Raw genomic sequence first — 16572 nt, 5'->3', positions numbered from 1 at the left:
TTTAAGTTTAATTAGCACTTAATTACCGACATTGCTTAACTGGTTATCCAGAAGGACTAGCAGGCATTAGCATCGCAGAGATGGGAAGATATGGAGAAAATATGGCGACGAAAATCTGCAGTCCTAACATTAATGCTGGAGCTCTGGAGAAACAGTACAATCGTCTGTGCGGCGATTTAATGAATTTGTTATGTGTGGGTGAGCAGTATAGCTTTATAGAAAAAAATGTTTCATTTCATTTGGTGGAGGCATAACTATGAGGCATTATTTTAAGGTGTTGGTCAGTGCCTCACACCAGCATATGAGAAGTGTAAGTGTGTGTTATATGATACTGGAGGCTGAATGATGGGAGTGTGTGGGTGTGGGCGGCAAAAGAAAGACAAAAGGTGCGCAGAACTGAATGTCATCCTGAAAATAATATAAATTAATTGGCTGGAGAAAATCAGAGAGGAAAATCTGCCCTGCTAGTAATTAGGTTCCAGATTAGTAATGACTGGATTCAGGAAAAAAGCAGTTTTCCCATTTAATTTTTTATCTTTTTGGTGAGACTTAATTTGTCGTGAAAAAAATTATTTTTAAAGGGCACCTAAACCTTGGTTTTAATTGGGGTGAGTGGACAGGCTACAGTGCATTGTTAGATTTGTACTGATTCTGCTTGTGTATATCAATTTTTCAGAGAATTAGAATTCTCTAAAATAAAACTAAAAGAAATTTGTTTAATAGTGCTGAAAAAAAAAAAAAAATCATATCACATATCATCATGAGAATGATTAGGATAGATACATATTATCATATATATCACATGCAGATGAAAAATAGAATTGAAAAGTAATAGTTTTTTTTTAATTGCATTCAAAATATGCAAGAAAATAAAATTTATATTATGCAAATATAAATATATTCAAACATATTTGCCATATAAAACATCTCAGTTTAGAATTTTTGCCAATTTCCATTTTTCTTTCTAAATTGTACAGACATTCATGGGGTATCACATGTCACATTGTGTGTGTGTGTGTGTGTGTGTGTGTGTGTGTAGGAACGCCCAAAGAGAGAACATGTTATAAAGAAAGTATTGATTTAAAACATACATTGAATCACAAACAATGTGTCTTATATGAAGATACTTTGTGTATCCCTTGACAGTATACTGATTTTATTTTATTTAAATTATTTTAAGTAAGTATGAGTAAATATATAAATTTGCTTTTAGCATTTCAAGTGCACATTGAATTGCTAACAATTGTAGCCCACTCACTGGAGCAGTGTTTTGAAGGTGTGTGATATCCTGATGATTTTAAGGCACAGATTTTAGTTTAGAGGAATATACCGCTGTATATGAGATGGTTGCAGTTCAGCCAATTAATTATAAATTATAAATCATGTATGGCCATCTCATCTTAGGGTAACAGTTGCAAGACTCTGTGTATACAAAGGTTTACAAAGAAAAAAAAAAATCAACAATTCATGGTATATATATACTGCATTACCAATAATGTATTATAATACATTTTAAATAGCAAAACTTTTATCACCTTATTTAGTTGATTATTGTGTTTTATTTAAAATGCAATATTTACTCAAAATTTTCTACTAAATTTTTAAAATACTAATATTAATACTGAAACATCACTGTCCAGACAGAATTTGAAGCTATGAACCCATAAATATTGCAGAATTTAGGACAATGTAAAATATACACAACTGACACAACTGTGAGAGTGACTAATACATTCACGCATAGGCTATACAATGTCTCTCTCTCTTTCTCTCTCTCTCTCTTTTAGAAATAACACATCATTTAAATATTTTTCCTCTATATTGACTTTTTGAATTGTTTCAAATTCTTCAGATGAAATGTTGGTAAAGATGAACATTCACTTAATAACTAAATAAATAAAAACTATATATAATGACATAACATTGTAAAATACTCTATAAAATTGCTTGTATATATATATATATATATATATATATATATATATATATATATATATATATATATATATATATATATATATATATATCATTCCATTGGAAGATTTTCACTTGTAACCTCTATAGGCTAAATGTAGTGATGTTTATGCACTGCTTGTGAATGTCACTGACATATGATTTTATGACGTTTAATGCTGACACACACATTCAAGTCTTTAACCCCTCACCATGCTTAGGAACATAACCAGAAACAACAGTAGGCTAAAGAGAAGGACGCATTTGAGAATAAGTATTTGTCTACTATTTCAGTAAGAGGAAATACAAAAAAGACAGTTAAATGCGGATAGCTGTGGATAGACATTTCTCTGAAGAAGTATTCCTGTCCTATTTTCCGGCTTGACGCCCATGTAGTAAAGTTACCGCTTCCAGTCAGTACCGCAGAGTACCAACAGATGGCGCTCTCTGTCATGTCTCTGACTCGGTCCTCCATGCTGCCTGTGACTGAGAGCGTCTCACAGCACGCTGTTTGATTCAAAGAATGTAAGTCTTTGTTTCCACTCGTTCCCTTCCATAGCCTGCCAAAATCACACCAGATCAACAGCACCTTTGCGTTTCAGGTGACGGGAACCATATACAGTAGACGTGGCACATTATAGGATAAACACAATTCGATACGTAGCCTATTGATATGTTGACACATTTTTGCATACAGACTTTTAAACCACATTACACATATACCTGCTTTGACTTTGTCAGCACAGTGTGTGAGAACTGACAAGCATGTGTGCTCCAACTTTTACACAGACACTCAACTAGCTATATCTACATTTCTCTTTCACACCATTGATCAAATTCCAACAAAGATAACACATGTACCATTGTTCATATTCAAATGGAAGGCCTGTAAAACATTTCGTAGCCTGCTTAGAGGATTATTTGGATCGACGCTTTCTAGGTTTTGTGATGGCAGTTAATCAGATCCCATTAAAATCATCAGGGAATGCTCAATTTAACCAAAAGGAGGGGAAAGAAGAATTTGTTGTGAAGAAAATGTGATATTTCTCTTTTTGTCTGCCTCAGTCGCCCACTTTTCTCTTTCGATTTCTCCAGCCATTCAAACATTAGCATTTAGATGTGCTTAATTTGGCGTCCTTGCTCTAGTGAAAACAGAGACCTGGCAGGCAGGTGACACTTACATAACTTTAATCAGCCTCTTCATCAGAGGAAAGGGGGAGTGGGCGAGAGAGAAAGAGTGAGAGAGGGAGAAAATGGCTTCAGTGGTTGAAAAACAGCTAGAAGAAAAGCTTCTGATGTAGCACTTGAAAGTAATGGTAAACATTTGACATCCTGCAACTTGGCTGTCAATAAAAGCCAGGCATGCTGTTTGATGTCTGCTGGCGGATCATAAATGGTTAAAGTCGCAGCGCGCTCTCCATTGCCGTTTGTCAATCATCTCGTACTACACTTTCACCTCACCAAGAATGCAGCTAATAGCACTTTGTTGTGGCAGGCACAAGGCACACAGTGAGGAACTTTTTCTGATTAAGGCTTTGCATTTACATCTGCAAATATAAAGAGACCTTTTCATGAAATGTCTAGGAAGCTAGTAGTTTTCTCCCACATGCTTTCAAATTGATGTGCTCGCTTACTTGCTGTTGTGTTTTTTTCCGTTCATGTCAAGTCATGCTATATATATATATATATATATTTTGTCTTACGTAAAAACAGACTAAAGGAGTCATCAAGTCTTTTGTATTATAAGGTGAGCTAAAAGCGGTTTTTCTTTTATATACCATGGAAGTGGAACATTACTGCTCAGAAGTTGCTCTTTCATTGCTTGATGCAGTTCTCAGTTGTGTCTCGGATATTTCTCCTAAGAATAGACGTGAATGACGCTGTTGACGTGTAGAGCTGTAAAATGAATGTAGGTAGTGTAACACAGAAAATTTGGTCTTAAAAGAATTTAAGAAATGTGTGTTCAAAGTTAACTCCCTGGCATTTGTACAGACTATCTCTTCTGATATTGTTGAGATCCTTTTTGAAACTCTAGAAGAGACATTGTCTCATTGTCTGAGATTAATAGGATCTGTTTCTAAGAAGAAAGAACAACTACAAAAGCAGGAGTCTCTATTTGTCCTCCTTTACCTTTATAATCTTTTAGATCATTTTTGACAGATAAATTTTTTAACACGGTACTTCAAAATGTGCTGATTTTTATTTTAGCTGTGCAATTTGATTATACAAACAAGAAAGCAAAAAAAAAAAAAAATTAGATGAGTCTAAGTGGTCATGAAAAAAAAAAAGTACCACCTTGGTGGTTTGTGGTCAAAATTGACTCATCATAGGAAATAAATGGGTTTTAGCAGCTTAGAAGGGGTAAACAAGATCTACAAAAACTTAAAATCCCCCCAGATGTGCATAACTGTATTGGTAATACTACATGGAAGTTTGTGCTACTTCATTAAACAAAAAAGTTACACTCTCACTGATCCCAGTCAAAAATAACTGCCAACAACCATGTTATGATTTATATATAGTAGGGCTGTCAAATCGATTAATCGCGATTAATCACATACAAAATAAAAATTTGTCTTTACATAATATAGGCCTATGTGTGTGTACTGCGTATTATATACATATATTTATATGAAAGCCTACATAAATACACACACATATATGTGTATATTTAAGAAATACTTGTAATTTATATTTATATATAATATAAATCATGTATAAATATGAATGTGTGTGTATATATTTCTTGAATGTATACATGTATATGTGTGTATTTATATATACATATAAATATACACAGTACACACATATAGTATATTATGTAAACACAAACTTCTATTTTGGATGTAATTAATTGTGATTAATCGATTTGACAGCTCTTTTTTATTATACAGTTACACTAAAGAGCTACCATCTCAGTCTTATACATTTTTATGGCCAAATGTTTACCTAAATATATGAAAAACAGCGATTAATAGGGATGTAATAATTAACCGTGAGCCGGTTGAAAATCGATTAAAATATGTGACAATTCAAATCGTCTGAGATGCCAAACAAATCGTCATTCATTTAGGGGTAGGAGTTTATTTGAATTCATGTCTGAGGGGAACTTACTGTCTTTAGAAAAGTTTAGATGGCATTTCTTCTTTTCATCTTGCCTCTGTATAATGCATATTAAAGTTCATAAGTGCTGCGCTGCTTTGTTTACAGCAGATACCAAGGAAACGCTTTAAGCAACACCTGCTGGCAGAGAGTGAATCTGCGTCTCATTCAGCTCGTCTGCTGTTTCATGCAGATATTTTTATGTATAGTTTTACAAAACTGAAGTAAAACCATTCTGGTTTTGCTTCAAAATTTCTAAATTATACAATCTAATTTAAATTAAAAACTGCTCATGTTGCATATATGCAGCATCTTTGTTTGGATCATGATTAAAATGCATTGGTTGTCTCTAATTTTAAATGGAAAGAGCACAAACAAAGCCTTATTTTGTTTATATGAAGAGATTTAGTTTATTTGTGTTACTTATTAGATTTCAGGCTTGTTTTAAAATTTCAGTTTAATTTTATTTACATTTACATTTACATTCTATTTAAATTTTGTCATTTAGCAGACGCTTTTATCCAAAGCTACTTACAAATGAGGACAATAGAAGCAATCAAAACCAACAAAAAGTGCTATATTAGTATATTATTATAGTTATATTTCAGCTTAACAAAGAAATGTACAGCATTTTGTCCAAGCAATAATAAAAGGACACATTTAATTCATAATTTGTCCTAAATATCATTTTGTGAAAAAAATAAAAAAATAAATAAAAATTGTGAAATGAATTGTGAAATAAAAATCGTGAATCGAATCGTGAGTTGAGTGAATCGTTACATCCCTAGCGATTAAGCCTCTTCTCATCTGAAACAACAGTGTGATGATGTTGTGGGTGTGATACTGTACGTGTGATATCTCGCTCGAGTGTCTCAGGGAACAGGACTTCCATATTCACAGATGCAGGGGAGAACAGATAAGCTGAGTGCATCCCCCACATTAATTGAGAATGATGGAGAAAGGGGGAGAAGAATCAAGGGGGGAAAGACAAGGAATGATAACCTGGACTTGCCTTCATGCATTCATTGAGAGAATTAGAAAGAGGGACAGAAAGAGGAAGGAGCGGCAGGAATGTGGCATCTCTGCTGAAATGCCGCTTATGTCGATAAGTCATTGGCTTTGATTGACTGCCTTGTTTAGATTGCTTCTGTTCTACTGCTGGTGCAAAGATCTCTTTCTAATTCTTTTGGTAAAACACATAAGCAAGCAATCATTTTGCCTTAGGCACTTACTTCAAGCTCAAGGCTTCATGATGTGATCAATAATAGATATCATCTTGTCATATTATCTCTTGTGTTTTTGATTTTGAAAGGGGTGGTTTTAGTTTTATTTTGAAACTCATAGAAATTTCCCTCAATTTTACATATATTTTTAAATAATTATAATTGCTATATATATATATATATATATATATATATATATATATATATATATTTGTCCTTTTTATCTCAATTGGCTGTACATCACAGTTTGTGCTAATTACAGTGTAATCAGGCTTTAGTCTTTAATATTGTTTTATGAAAAACAGTGCATGTCACAACATCTCCAGACCCCAAAAAACATCCCAGACCCCAGAGGGCTAATTATTTTAACCCACAGTCAAAGTCACACACAAAGTCAAAAACACAGTTTAACAAAAGCACAGCAAAGCAGAGGTCGGTAAACCTGGACTTTGGCTGGTCCTGCACTTGATCCAGACCCTGTATATTGTCATTCAGTTTGCTTCTCCATTTTGGGGGGCTCTCTTTCTCTCTGTCTTCTGCTGATCAGTGAAGATTGATGTCTCTGTTTGTGTCCCCGGCTCTTTCTTTATAACGGCCTTATGAGTCGGCTGGCTGGCCGATAGTGGAGGCCCATTTGAGTTATGTCCCCAGATGGCTGAAGCAGGCCGAGCCAATGGGTTTTCACCCACCCTTAGCCTCCGCCAAAAACAAAAATATCAAGACAAAAATGTGGAGAAAATGGGCACGAAATGAAATATTGGCAGCAAGATGGCTGCCAGGCATCTTTACTGAGTGTTGTGCTCCTTCGCTGAAGTGAAGGTGGAAGTGTTTGTTGTATCAAAACAATGCTTTTTTTCTTTAATGTTAAAAATAGTGGTAGCAATCTTTTCGTAAATAAGCTTTAGTGGTCTCTTAAAGGAGTAGTTCACCCCAAAATAAATAAATAAAATACTCACCCTCATCGTTCCAAGCCTGTATGATTTCGTTTTTTCTTTTGTGGAACACAAATGAAATGTTCCATTTATTTTTGTCCAATATTACATAATACGTAATACAAACCTGATGTTTGATTTATGAGAGCCAATGAGGTTTGATGTTAATCTGTGTATGCATCGCAATATTCAGTGGTTTGATTTGGGAATATATGATGAACAGATCAAAATTTAAGACTTTATTAACAAGTAATAGAATGTGCCAGTTGAGTCACATAGATTAATTTCATGTGACTGTTAAGTGCTTGAAAGTTTTGGGTCCTAGTGACTTTCACGGTATGCACAAAATTGAGAAACGTTCGTCAAAATATCTACAGTACTTTTGTGTTCCACAAAAGAAAGTCATACAGGTTTTGAACAACATAAGGACGAGTAAGAAATGACAGAATTTCATTTGGGTGAACTAAGCATTTAATTTCAGAAATTTGGAGTTATGAGATGCAGGATATAACTTTCCATCTTTCCTTTGACACATTGAGGCAGTGAGAAGGAATCTGTAGTTGGTTTTGGGTTGTAGAGAGCATGCAAGCTATTTTGAGATGCCATATAATTAGGGAAGTTTGTGTGACCTGTTTTTCCATAGGTGGCCTCTTCATAGGATCCAAGAGAAGAATTTCTGGCCTCCTTTATGGTGTGCATTTGTGTCTGCATCTACAAGTGCGTATGTATGCACAAAAACATTTCAGGCCAAGAGTGAGATGGCGTGCATCTCTGCCAGTTTCTGTTCATGATGAATATGCGGTGTGCACATGCACTCACTGTGTGGTCATAATTTTTGTATTGTACGGTGCAGGATAATTGCACGGTGGACTTTGCGGTCCATGCATGCCCATGCATCTACGTGAGTATGTGTGCTGCGCTCTGTGTATCTCTCAGTCTCAGAGATGCCATTGTTTAGCCTCTGGAGGTTTCATTAAGGCCTTGGTGTTCTGAGGTAAAAAGTCATTCATCTCTCCTGTTGCAAAGTGCCAGCACTACTCTTTGTCCCTCTCCCTCTCTCTGTCTCTCTCTTTTACTCTCTGTTCTCGTTCCCACTCCCTCCGTCCCTTCCCAGCATCCACCACTCTGAGATGGGAAATAAAAAGAGGGATCAGACAGACCACTATGGCCTGTTTGATGTGTGGCAGACTGACTTGTCTAATGAACCCAACGTCTTGCCTCCACGTTTTTCCAAACGCTCATTAATTAGCCCTGTCAAAACTCCCCCCTGCCCTCTTTTTTTCAGGAGGGGGGGATCGCTTCAAGAGCTTGAGTGGGATACCGTTAATTAAAAATATATCAGATAAAGACCCACGAGTGCTAATCGTGATGCATTAACCCTTGGTTACTGACAGCGCGAGTTGAACCGAGCCGTCCAAAGCTAGATGATCCCTTTTGTCCTAAAGTTCCAACGCATTGAAGTTTCCGAGGCCGGCAAAAAGAGAAACAGCTTTGATTTAATTGCATATGTCCCATTATCCCAGCCCTAACGAGAAGACTTGACAGTGCTTTCAAATGTTTTCATGAGTGGAGGCTGTGCGTTATGAAAAGAAGCGCAGATCTCCAGTGACAGAAGTGAAAGTGTGCGGAGGAAAAGCCAAGTCAGCTTGTGAGCGCACCGGATCGGTGAGGCCAGTTCAGGTTGTTCTGTGTCGGGCATCTTGGTCTCATCCTCTACGCTTTTGTTCTGCTGATAGAAGGAATATTAATGACTCGCTGCTGCTTGTTTGAGTTGCTGTATGCTGGTCGCTGTCAGCTTGTGGAACACACATTTCGCACGCAGTCAAACTCCCTCCCTCTCTTGGCCTAGTCACCGTTTCGTGTTCATATCAGTTTGATCGTTTAAATAATTTGGAGGTAATCATGTGCTTCCTCAGAGTCTTAAGTTGGGGGTTGGCGTGAGCAATGGGAAGCCGGGCAGGACCAGGACTTGTTCCAGCATGTTCTCTGGCTCTCTGGAGTGGAGAGAGCTGCGGAAAGAGACAAATGGGGACAGAGGGGCCAGAAGCCGGCCCAGGCCTTCCCATGCAGAACTCTAATTAATTTTGTGCTGTGTTTGAGAATGGATTGTGGTCATTGCTGTTTCTAATTTGTCATCCGTTTCATTCAGCCCCCTCCTTCTGCCCGGCTCTTAAGAGTAATGGTCATGCGTGTGCTGTACAGATGTGTTAGCATGAATCAGACACACTCGTGTGTGTTGCTAGATTGGGTCTTTTGCATGTATTTGTGCATTAAACGTAAGTGCTTTAGGCTGAAACGCGTGGCATTTAAAGCTGCAATTGTCTCAGAGATATCTAATTATATGTAGAATTTTGTGTTGTGCTGAAAACTGACCGGTCATAAATGTTTAATGAAAACAGGTACAATAAATTACATACAGAAAGAGAAGCAAAAGCTTTTCAGAGGGAAGGGTGGGGGTGTCTTTCACTCCCTTTATTTCCCTGCACACCTGCTGTTTTTTGTGCATGAATGAGGCTAATGTCACTTTAAGAAAGCTTGTCAGGCTCCGAATGAGTAAAATTAATGAATTTGATTATAGCTTTGTCTAATAGCTTGTGTATCAGCGTTTCCTGTTTTTAATCACTACTGCTAAAGCTTACAGCCCTGGGGCACGTTTTTAATTCTTCTTCTCTTCTCAAGCCCTACTAACAAAAGAGAAAGAAAAATAATAATTGTTTGGTTCGGATTTAATAACAAGCAATAAAAACCAACCAACCACATTTGACCATTTTGCCATTCAGTCTCCTTGCCGTGCTAATATTAGACATTTTTGTTCCCTTATGTTTCTTTCTTTTTTCAAGATTACAATTGAAGATATTGAACATTTTCCTCAGATAAATATTTCAGTTTGCTTATGAAAGGGAGAGAAGGTTGTCACATGAATATGGAATGATTTTTCCTTCATGCTTCATTATCATCGGCCGCTTTTTGTAATGACAGCCCAGGCAATAGAATATTTACAGGAGGTGTTTTTTTCTTCTTCTGCCATTTAGCCCCAGCGTTAGTTCTGAAGGGTACCTGCTTCCTCTGTCTGCTTGGCCTCTTGTAAGTCAGCAGCTGCCTATAAGAGACACTTTTTGTAAAGGCATATTTTCTATCTCTGCCTGTCCATGATGTCTTTTTGTATTGAAAGATGTTCAGTGGAGTTGAGTGGCTCTTTTATCTAGGTTTTGTTTTCTCCAAACAAACTCACAGTGAAGAACGTTAATGTGAATGTGTTCTTAAGAGAGAGGCATTTAAGTGTAATGCTCACCTTATTCACAACTGGTCTAAAAATTAACTCTATTAAATAAATTTTTAGTCGCCAAAGCACTTGATACAGAATTTAGAAGCATTTTAGTTGAGTGCATACGTGTTTTACAATCTCTAGTGTTGTGAAGTTTTTTTTTTATTTTTATTTTTTTTATTATATATAATACTATTTATTTAAACAAAATAAAACAAAATAGGCTCAATCAGTTTCACTAAGTGCATGAGGCAGTCTTTTGTAGTTCTAACAACTTTGTACAGTAGTCTCATTTAGCCACTTGTTAGTAACTGTCTTTTCCAGGACAAGTAAAAGCTTTAAAAAAAACACATACAATGGATTGTTATTGATGTATTTTATGTTGTAGAATAAAATGTGAAGGTATCTTGTGTTAACCACAGATCTTTTTTGAGGCATTTAACCAAAAGCCCATTGAAAAAACCCTTTGACTTTAGAACATTGAAACCTTAAAGGGATAGTTCACCCACAAATGAAACGTCTGTCATTAATGTGTCAGAAAGCTCTCAGATTTCATAAAAAAATCTTAATTTGTGTTTTGAAGATGAATGAAGTTCTTGCGGGTTTGGAACAACATGAGGGTGAGTAATTAATGACAGAATTTTCATTTTTGGGTGAACTATCCCTTTAAATGCTAAAATGCTAAATTGTTTCTGGGTTTTGGGCCAGAATTAGCAAACAACAACAACAAAAACGTCTATGGACCAAATCACATACGACATTTTTTTTTTTCATAAATCTTTTTTTCTACTTTACTCAGATATCTGTCAACATAATAAAATAAAAGAAAAATAGAAAGGAAAAAAAGATGATTATTGCATCTGTTTAAAGTTGACTGTTGACTGTTTTTTAGTTTTTATTTTAGCTGCAATCTGAAACCCTGCACAGCTCACTATGCACAGCACTTCTTGATTTATGTTCAATATTAAATGTCTTCTGCAGACAAGTATCTAGTGGACATTTTACAGTCGTGACGCATCAGCTACATGATCAAAGCTGTTTGTTTCAATATATATAAAATGTAGAAAGCTTCCTGGAAGTTCAGTTGGATTTGGCGATCTGACATTAACATTTTCCTAATTGGCTTGCATTCAGGGTAGGATTTAAAGCAGGACACTATAGAGTAAACTTGTAAATAGATTTGCAGAGGTCTGCACCTTCTTTTAGGTCATCTGAGTGTTCTCGAATCATACTTGTAACCTTTTCCTCTTATTCCACTCTTTTATGGACAGACACACTTTAAAGCATCATATTTTTGCAGGAGCACTTTCTGAAACATTGTTGAGCTTTATTTATCCTCACTGCCTCCCACCTGGCTCTCTCCATTGTAATATTGGCTGCTCTCATCCTGGGACATGAGCCTAGCTCAATCCCTCAGGGTCAGCGTGTTTCTGACTGTGTGTGAGTGAGAAAGAGACTGAGAGGACGTGGGAAGATGGGAGAGTGTGTAGGTAAAAATGTCAAAGGTGTTTCCATGAAAAAGAAGAGCTAGAGTGGAAGTAGATGGGTGCTTGTGTAAGGTGATGTGTGTGTGTTTTTGTGTTTTGATTTTTTTGTTTTTGGTGTTTTTTATTGTGCTGTGTGTGTGGGTCTAAGTTGGTGTATGTAATTTATCTGTCTGATTATGTGGGCACTTTACGGGCATAAATATTAATGCCACTCCATTTTATTCAGGATGTTGGCCTTTCACTGTGATAGGACAGTCTGCTGTTTAAAATGGTGTTTGTGTGTGAGGGTGTGCTTGTGCGAGAGGTTAGGAGAGGGAGGAAATGTCATCATGTGTGGTATACAATTTGGTGCAAAATCTGAAACGGCCAATACTTTGAAAAGGAACACCATATAGACCACATAGCAAAACTACTTACAGACCTTAGCCGTGAAACAAAGAGATTAGGGATGATCTGAGGCTTAAGATACATTGACTTTGGCATCAAGAGAGCAGTGAGATGTGCAATGGGCCAGTGAAGCACTGCAGAGAGAGGTGAAAATAGCTCCGCTTTCCAATCACCTGTTAGTGCTCTGCAAAGTGGACTTTACAAATCTATTCGGCCATTACAAATCCTAGGCACCAAGTGGGGTAGGGAACAAGTCAACATCAAGAAATTACTTTATAGGAAGTTGAGATGAAAATGTTGACTCTTGGGCTAAAAAAAAACAGTGGAATGGAGATCCGTTTTTTTTTCCTACACTTGTTCGGCGGTTCAAATTGCATGACTTCATTATTCACACTTTACACTTTAAGGAGAAATCCTGTCCAGCTTTGCATGACTACACAGAAGGAAAATAAAATAAAATAATATAAAATAAATTAAATGAAGATTAGTTACCTTACTCAGACACTAAAATGCTGTCTGTGTCGTCCATTTGGTTTGATGGTTCTAAATTGTGACAGATGCTTTAGTGTAGGAATCTTCCCCTGCCATCTCTCGAAAGGAGCCAGGAAAAATGTGACTAGTTTCTCATTGTGTTGTGCTGAAAATGTGAAGGTCACCTCTTAATGTTTGCAGCTAAAAAAATTGTGTATTTTTTTTTTTTTTTTTTTTTTTTTTTGTATGAACGATTTTATTATTGCCAAAACTGCATGTAGGTCTGGGATTTAAAATCAATTAACATTTTACAGACCAAAGTTCAGTAACATTACAATCAGACTTTGATACAGTAGTCAAATTATTAACGAAATAACAACAAATTCAGTTCAAAGGAATTAATTCACATGTATAAAATATTTCAGATGGATATAAGAAATAAATTGGGAAAAATACTATGCGATTCAAAAGTTTGGGGTGCCTCCAATGTGGTATACCCGTATTGAGGGGTATTTCTGTAGATTTTGCCAGCAAAGAATCCAATTTGTTTTCTATTTTTTTTTCTTTTTTTTTTTTTTTTTACTTTCAAACACAGACTGTGTTTGAAAGGAGCTAGACCAAGATCCTAAAACCTTTATAGACAGCAGAGAAAGTCTTTGTTGACAAAGATTATGCACAGCTTGTGAGCACACTCGGTTCATACGGGACAAAGCCTTGTAAGGAACCCCTCTTCCTGTGGAGATGGTGTTAAGGTCACAGTGACCTTTCTCTCTCTCTCTTGCTTGCTCTATCTTTTTTCCTCATTCTCTTCCTGTGGAGGGAGAGTATACTGCTTATTTACACTATCCACCTCAGAGTGATAGTAGCTTTTAGGAGACAGGTGTGACCACAAGGAATGTGTGCATAAGCCAACAAACAGCTCCACCACCAGGGGGCACCAATCACAGACACATTTTTTTATCCACAGCTGTAAATAAGGTGGAGTTTTTCTGGATCTGTTCATGAATGGCCTGACTCTGCGATACAATGCAGTTTTGATCTGTGTTTGCTGCTTTGACTTTTTGCTTTTTTCATTGGTTAACTCAATCACGCAGTCACCTGTCAAGAAAAGTTCTGAATGAAAATCATGGATCATCAGATTTTGATTCACAGTAATGCTGTCACCACGAGCTACCAATGCTATACTAAGTTTAGGCTTTAGGGTAGAACAGGGTTGTCCAGTCCTACTCTCTGAAGGCCAGTGTCTTGGAGAGATTTGCTTCAATCATAATTCACTAGGGGTGTAAGAAAATATTGATGTACATGAGTATTTCAATATTTTGTTTGGCGATACTGTATCTATTCTCAAGAATGGAATATCGATATTTAAAAAAAAAAAATCATACAAGATTCATGGCAGTTGTTTCGTTTTGAGTTTATGTCCTGATCCGCTAGATAGCACTCTGAACATAGCACTCTTCTCTGAACTTAAACAGTGACAGGAAATACTAGCATTAGGGCATGCCACTAATGTTCGCGTTAATATAGATCGCTGCTAGTAATCGAGGAAGAAAGAATTGTTCCAGTTCCCGTTTTAGTGTACAAAGCCGAAGTGTGGCGTCATTTGGGCTTTAAACGTCCACCTCGTGACTGTGGCGCGGGCGCCGCCTCGGTTCCTCCGCTTGCCGCATTCTGAAAGAGCCTTTGTGCGGGGCGCGGCGGCTGCAGCTTTCTCTCATGGTGGGGGCGTTTTGAGCGTCGCAGTCTCTGCGATTCCACACGGAACATAAATAGTAAATAAATAACATAAATAGGTGGTGTTCTTTATGACAGCTTTCCTAAAAATAGATTTTATTCCTAAAATAAGAAATATCCCAACATATTGCCTTGCTTACAGTATTGCAATGTATCGCAACATATCGTATCGCAACCCCTGTATCGTGATACACATCGTGATACGTATCGTGATACACGTCGTGATACGTATCGTGATACGTATCGTGATACGTATGCACCCGCGGACGATCAAGGCATCCCACAAATGATTTTTTTTTGTCCAAAAAATCCTCCCGATTGAGATGGAGTGTCCCCAAACTCAAATCATAAATATCAAACAAGTTTGATCTGGCTGCCTCTGACGAGATAACTGTGATAGCCAATGAGAGTGAGCAAGCGTCACCATACCAGATGTTGCTACCAACCAAAGCTAAACTCTGCAGGACATTGGCCCTCCAAAAGCAGAATTTCACAAAGGCAGTTTTAGAAAAGCAAATTGTGCCGACTCTCTTGCCAGAAGTAATTTACACTAATGCCCTCCATGTTTTGTGTGATTGGCTGTAAACTGCAGATGTCCCACTTTCAGGTGCATGGACTACTATGTTAATCATGAAGTCTGGATCAAAAACTGAGTTGACAGAGAATGTTGTGTACCCGCTGAACCTGATCTAAACAGGGTTGGATTTGTTTGAGTTTAAGAGTAGATCTAGAGTTGACAAAATCATTTTTTGATGAAAACCAGAGTTTGATGAATTGGCTTCATGTAAAAGGCCAGTGGGGTAGGGGTAGTATTTGTTTCAGCAACATGCAAGCAATCACCACTGTGACTGACATGAGAAATAGGATCTTAATCTTCTGTGAGGTGGGGTTTTACGCATAACTGGTTTGGGAAACAAAATCATGCAGTGGAATATTTTCTCATGTAACAGCGTACCATGCAGAGTCTGCTGTAAAGGAAGCTAGGTTGACATTGTGTGATTGCCTGTGATTTTGTAGTCTAAGACAAATGTTGGGGATCGTAAAAGATTTCTCGTCACAGGACAAAATCTATAATTATTGATTGGTAGCCTCAACTCTTATGGCACATGGGGACTCCATTCATGGTGTGGTGCTCATCAGCAGCGAAATGTTGACTTGACCGAAAACCTTTCATTTGGTTTCAATCTGGCACGACGTGAGTGATACCAAAGTGCACATAATCATGTAGCAAATCCCTCAGACCAATTATGTTGGGCACTCAAATCAGTAACAAACTAAGTAGCTGACTTTGACTTGGCAGTCTTGAAAGCCATTAAAACAGTAATGGAATGGACACACTCTTGTGCTGAAAAACGTATCACCTGAAGCAACCCTGGGTAAGCTTTTACCTTTGAACTGACATGAAAGGAACACAGCAAATGACTAATGCTTAAATAACTGTATTTTTAAAGGAAGACCACCTCTGTGACAGAAGTGTTTTGACCACCCCTGACCCAGACTCTCCCCTGTGGCAGTCTTGCAGCCTTCTCTGCAGGTCATCCTCTCCTCTGAAGACCATCTGTGAAGCATCTCCCTCCATTCATTACAACTGTCCAGGGAGGCTTGGGTTTTTGGGGGCTGCTTCTCCTTGTCTTGTTCCCTCTCCCCGTTGTTTGTATGGGTCCATGGGATGCAACATAATGCAGGTCCAAGACACTTTTTTTAAAGTCTCGCTCATACGTCTTCACCTACCAGATGCCGGCATCTCAGAGAGATGGAACGACCCTGACACCATTGTAGACCGACGTTAGCAAAAACCCAATCGATTCAACCTTTTCTCATGGTGTACCAAAGCATGGGATTTGTTTTGTAAGTCATAAAGGGATATAGGAGAGGGCGTTGGAGAGACCGAGACACAACAGAATTGAGTATACTTCTCTGGAATGCCCTGGGTTATCAGACTCATTAATCTACATGTCATGGGCAGTGGATGAATAATTGTGTGTGGAATTTATCTGCCAACATGATGCGGAGTTGCT

At 37.4% G+C, this 16572-nt stretch overlaps 1 long non-coding RNA gene across 2 annotated transcripts in view; it reads left to right on the top strand.

Annotated features, from left to right (window-relative positions):
- The first annotated feature begins 2339 nt into the window (after positions 1 to 2339).
- Positions 2340 to 16572, top strand: part of LOC122137994 — a 46707-nt gene continuing 32474 nt past the window's right edge. Inside the window, exon 1 of one of the 2 annotated variants that reach the window (XR_006155214.1) lies at positions 2340 to 2478. This is a non-coding gene — a long non-coding RNA (uncharacterized LOC122137994). The remainder of the gene's footprint in view (positions 2479 to 16572) is intronic. The other variant, XR_006155213.1, reaches the window with a different exon arrangement.

The sequence above is a fragment of the Cyprinus carpio genome, chromosome B7 (assembly GCF_018340385.1).
Source record: "Cyprinus carpio isolate SPL01 chromosome B7, ASM1834038v1, whole genome shotgun sequence".
In the NCBI taxonomy this organism is placed as follows: domain Eukaryota; kingdom Metazoa; phylum Chordata; class Actinopteri; order Cypriniformes; family Cyprinidae; genus Cyprinus; species Cyprinus carpio.
The sequence above is the reverse complement of the archived record's forward strand: the minus strand, read 5'-3'. Positions and strand labels throughout refer to the sequence as shown.